Below are 5,868 nucleotides of genomic sequence, written 5' to 3'. Positions count from 1 at the left end.
TTTGCGTCGTCTTTGTTGTAGAACACATCTTTGTCTAATCTGAGGTGAGTGATTACTGTCCTGATATCCAGAAGCTCTTTTTTGACGTAAGTTACGGTTGCAGAAACTTTATGTACAAAATAAGTTACAAATAACGCGCAAAAAAACATAATAGCACAATTGGTTGTGCGCCCGTAAAACCGCCACCATTTTACACAGGTCCAGAGTATAGCCACCGTTAACATGTTGGATTAAGTCCATAGAGCTCAAAAGATTCATCAATTCAATGGCCTTGGAGACAGTCTTTTTGTTGACATGAATATTAAAATCGCCCAACACAATGATTTTATCATAGTTTGTAATGAAGTCATTCACGAGAAAGGCTTTACTAAAGATTGCTCTAACATTTAAAAGCACCATATTCCATGACTATCGGCCACTCTATCCCTGGGGCATCTGCCTCGATGTAAGCATTATGATTGGACCCTCAAATTACCAATTGGGGCCCCAGCCGGTGTAGAGCGAGGCTCCCAGCTCCCTGTGGTAGCCTGAAAGGGGGTTGTAGGAGTCTTGGTCTTGGATGATGGCGTTGGCCGACCAGCAGACCAAGAGGGCAGTGATGAGGAACACAACCCCGCTAGCGTTAGATACCTTGGCCTTGGACCTCTCGTCATCCACTAAGTTGATGCACTTCCCCCCCGGCGATGCCCAACAAGATGACGTGCACTCCGGCGATGATTAAGATGATGGTCAGAGCCTTGGCGGCCTGCAGGTCCTAGAGCAAGGCCAGGAGGGAGTCGTAGACCTTACACTGCCTCTGGCCCGTGCACCATAAACCCTGTCAGATGACCTGAGCGGTGAGGGTTTGGTGTGAGATGAAGGCTGTCGCCTTCCACATTGTCAAAGCACAGATGATGATACGTCGCAGCCAGCCGATGATCGCCAGGGCCGCGCCCAGCATCTGTAGCCCAGCTGACATCATCCTGATGGAGCCCTGGCAGTCTGGACGAACTGAGCTGATGGAGGGAGTGATTGAGAGACAGAGAGGAGAGAGTATAGTCTGTACGGTGGAGAGGTTGTCAATGAAGAACTAACTTCCTCTACGTCTCTGAAAACAGGGTTACTGTGAAAAATTGACAGAAATGGCAGGAGTTCTGTCATCTTTCTATCTCTCTGTATCTCTCTTTCTCTCAAGTGAAACTCTTTTCCAAAGGTATCTCATCGGACCAGATTACACTCCTAACTAAAACACACCCCACACACATACACACACACCCCATACACATGCACACAGACAGACAGACAGACAGACAGACAGACAGACAGACAGACAGACAGACAGACACTTAGAGATTTCAAAGCCTATACCTCCATTACATAATGAGGTGTGTTTTGGCATTAGGAAGTGACATGTATGCTGAGACCCGCACAAAGCTGAGCGAGCGTTCTATGGTGTCAATAATTAACTAAGGCCAGGACCTTCAGCCCTTCAGCCCTGCTGCTGCTGCTGTCCCCTCAGAATGACTCTTAAATCTGTCACACACACACAGGCACACTCCCGGATGCACACACATGCACACACACAACCGTTCAATCTTTCTGCTAGCTGCACACTGTCTGTCGCACACATTCACTGCATACGTTAAATATGGCTGCTGTATGCTGATTACAGTACTGGGGGGGGGGCTCTCTCTCTCTGTCTGTCGCTCTGTCGCTCTCTCTCTCTCGCCCTCTCTCTGTTTGTCTCTCTCTCTCTCTCTCTGTCTCTCTCTTTCTGTCTCTCTTTTTTTCTCTCTGTCTCTCTCTCTTGGTCTCTCTCTCTTTTTCTGTCTCTCTTTCTGTCTCTCTTTTTTTCTCTCTGTCTCTCTCTCTCTTTCTCTCTGTCTCTTTCTGTCTCTCTCTCTCCCTCAACATTTGGGGAACCAATTAGAAAGCTGGTCCCTCAATCCCATATTTACCATAATGCTATAATATTGATGGATATCCTACATCAGTTTTAGCTGTATAAACACTTCCCTGTTTGATATTCAAAGTCTGATTCCATAGCTCACTTACAGTGTAAACTGGAGACCTCCCTCAGCTCAACATTATGTAGTTATCTCAATGTATTCTATCTAGAGTGGAAACCTCCCTCAGGCCAACATTATGTAGTTATCTCAATGTATTCTATCTAGAGTGGAAACCTCCCTCAGCTCAACATTATGTAGTTATCTCAATGTATTATATCTAGAGTGGAAACCTCCCTCAGGCCAACATTATGTAGTTATCTCAATGTATTCTATCTAGAGTGGAAACCTCCCTCAGCTCAACATTATGTAGTTATCTCAATGTATTCTATCTAGAGTGGAAACCTCCCTCAGGCCAACATTATGTAGTTATCTCAATGTATTCTATCTAGAGTGGAAACCTCCCTCAGCTCAACATTATGTAGTTATCTCGATGTATTCTATCTAGAGTGGAAACCTCCCTCAGCTCAACATTATGTAGTTATCTCAATGTATTCTATCTAGAGTGGAAACCTCCCTCAGGCCAACATTATGTAGTTATCTCAATGTATTCTATCTAGAGTGGAAACCTCCCTCAGGCCAACATTATGTAGTTATCTCAATGTATTCTATCTAGAGTAGAAACCTCCCTCAGCTCAACATTATGTAGTTATCTCAATGTATTCTATCTAGAGTGGAAACCTCCCTCAGCTCAACATTATGTAGTTATCTCAATGTATTCTATCTAGAGTAGAAACCTCCCTCAGCTCAACATTATGTAGTTATCTCAATGTATTCTATCTAGAGTGGGAACCTCCCTCAGGCCAACATTATGTAGTTATCTCAATGTATTCTATCTAGAGTGGAAATCTCCCTCAGCTCAACATTATGTAGTTATCTCAATGTATTCTATCTAGAGTGGAAACCTCCCTCAGCTCAACATTATGTAGTTATCTCAATGTATTCTATCTAGAGTGGAAACCTCCCTCAGGCCAACATTATGTAGTTATCTCAATGTATTCTATCTAGAGTGGAAACCTCCCTCAGGCCAACATTATGTAGTTATCTCAATGTATTCTATCTAGAGTAGAAACCTCCCTCAGCTCAACATTATGTAGTTATCTCAATGTATTCTATCTAGAGTGGAAACCTCCCTCAGCTCAACATTATGTAGTTATCTCAATGTATTCTATCTAGAGTAGAAACCTCCCTCAGCTCAACATTATGTAGTTATCTCAATGTATTCTATCTAGAGTGGAAACCTCCCTCAGCTCAACATTATGTAGTTATCTCAATGTATTCTATCTAGAGTGGAAACCTCCCTCAGGCCAACATTATGTAGTTATCTCAATGTATTCTATCTAGAGTAGAAACCTCCCTCAGCTCAACATTATGTAGTTATCTCAATGTATTCTATCTAGAGTGGAAACCTCCCTCAGCTCAACATTATGTAGTTATCTCAATGTATTCTATCTAGAGTGGAAACCTCCCTCAGGCCAACATTATGTAGTTATCTCAATGTATTCTATCTAGAGTGGAAACCTCCCTCAGGCCAACATTATGTAGTTATCTCAATGTATTCTATCTAGAGTGGAAACCTCCCTCAGGCCAACATTATGTAGTTATCTCAATGTATTCTATCTAGAGTAGAAATCTCCCTCAGCTCAACATTATGTAGTTATCTCAATGTATTCTATCTAGAGTGGAAACCTCCCTCAGCTCAACACTATGTAGTTATCTCAATGTATTCTATCTAGAGTAGAAACCTCCCTCAGGCCAACATTATGTAGTTATCTCAATGTATTCTATCTAGAGTGGAAACCTCCCTCAGCTCAACATTATGTAGTTATCTCAATGTATTCTATCTAGAGTGGAAACCTCCCTCAGGCCAACATTATGTAGTTATCTCAATGTATTCTATCTAGAGTGGAAACCTCCCTCAGGCCAACATTATGTAGTTATCTCAATGTATTCTATCTAGAGTGGAAACCTCCCTCAGCTCAACATTATGTAGTTATCTAAATGTATTCTATCTAGAGTGGAAACCTCCCTCAGCTCAACATTATGTAGTTATCTAAATGTATTCTATCTAGAGTGGAAACCTCCCTCAGCTCAACATTATGTAGTTATCTCAATGTATTCTATCTAGAGTGGAAACCTCCCTCAGCTCAACATTATGTAGTTATCTAAATGTATTCTATCTAGAGTGGAAACCTCCCTCAGCTCAACATTATGTAGTTATCTAAATGTATTCTATCTAGAGTGGAAACCTCCCTCAGCTCAACATTATGTAGTTATCTCAATGTATTCTATCTAGAGTAGAAACCTCCCTCAGGCCAACATTATGTAGTTATCTCAATGTATTCTATCTAGAGTGGAAACCTCCCTCAGCTCAACATTATGTAGTTATCTCAATGTATTCTATCTAGAGTGGAAACCTCCCTCAGCTCAACATTATGTAGTTATCTAAATGTATTCTGTCTAGAGTGGAAACCTCCCTCAGGCCAACATTATGTAGTTATCTCAATGTATTCTATCTAGAGTGGAAACCTCCCTCAGGCCAACATTATGTAGTTATCTCAATGTATTCTATCTAGAGTGGAAACCTCCCTCAGCTCAACATTATGCAGTTATCTCAATGTATTCTATCTAGAGTGGAAACCTCCCTCAGCTCAACATTATGTAGTTATCTCAATGTATTCTATCTAGAGTGGAAACCTCCCTCAGGCCAACATTATGTAGTTATCTAAATGTATTCTATCTAGAGTGGAAACCTCCCTCAGCTCAACATTATGTAGTAATCTCAATGTATTCTATCTAGAGTGGAAACCTCCCTCAGGCCAACATTATGTAGTTATCTCAATGTATTCTATCTAGAGTGGAAACCTCTCTCAGGCCAACATTATGTAGTTATCTAAATGTATTCTATCTAGAGTGGAAACCTCCCTCAGCTCAACATTATGTAGTTATCTCAATGTATTCTATCTAGAGTGGAAACCTCCCTCAGCTCAACATTATGTGCTTATCTGAGTTTATTCTGAGTGAACCAGGTAAATCACATGGGGTACTAGGTAGTCATGATACAGTAACTTACATTGCCACCTACTGGTTGATAATGTAAGCACCACTATCTCTTTTACAAGCAGCATTACATCTGAGTAACATTGCAAGGTTGATCATTTCAGAAATGTAAAACAAGCATTAGATGATCAATGGAAATGTTATATAGCTCATTGCCAATTCACTGATTTGTATGCTCTTCTTTAAAGTGTCCTCTTTCTTTTCCTCCTACTTCATCTCTCTCTCCATCCGTCTCTCGCTCCATGTTCGATCCACACTGAGTCACGGGGCAGATAGAGCAGAGACTGCAAGACAGAAACTATCCAGTAAATTGGCTCCAGTCCACAAACCCCAGATCGATCAATATGAGACACAGTAGGCCAATACCTAATGACCCAATATTTTATATCATATGCAACTACTAGGGGAAGTTTGGATTTGTAAAAAACACATTTACAATTGACACATGTATATAATACACTCTTGTACATTTGTAAAATACAACAAATGTATATAATACACTATTTTACATGTGTAAAATACAACACATGTATATAATACACTGTTGTACATGTGTAAAATACAACACATGTATATAATACACTGTTGTACATGTGTAAAATACAACAAATGTATTCGCCCACCTAATTATTATTATTATTATTTCCTCCCTGCCAACTATGTTTTTACATCCTGTGGTCCCAGACCTGTTTGTGCTATCTTGCCAACTCCCATGGTCTTTGAGGCAAGACAGCGCAAACAGATCGCGGAACAGGCTATATTTTTAGGCTTGACAAAGTTTTTCTCAACCGAATCAGCATAGGACACTCCCCTTCTCCTCGTT

General features: G+C 40.9%; 1 pseudogene; it reads right to left on the bottom strand.

Annotated features, from left to right (window-relative positions):
• Window positions 1-471: 471 nt before the first annotated feature.
• On the bottom strand, window positions 472-961 carry LOC129845354 (claudin-4-like; annotated as a pseudogene).
• Between the last annotated feature and the right edge of the window lie 4,907 nt (window positions 962-5,868).

Source organism: Salvelinus fontinalis, unplaced genomic scaffold (assembly GCF_029448725.1).
Source record: "Salvelinus fontinalis isolate EN_2023a unplaced genomic scaffold, ASM2944872v1 scaffold_0284, whole genome shotgun sequence".
NCBI lineage: Eukaryota > Metazoa > Chordata > Actinopteri > Salmoniformes > Salmonidae > Salvelinus > Salvelinus fontinalis.
This window is presented reverse-complemented; position numbering and strand designations above follow the sequence as displayed.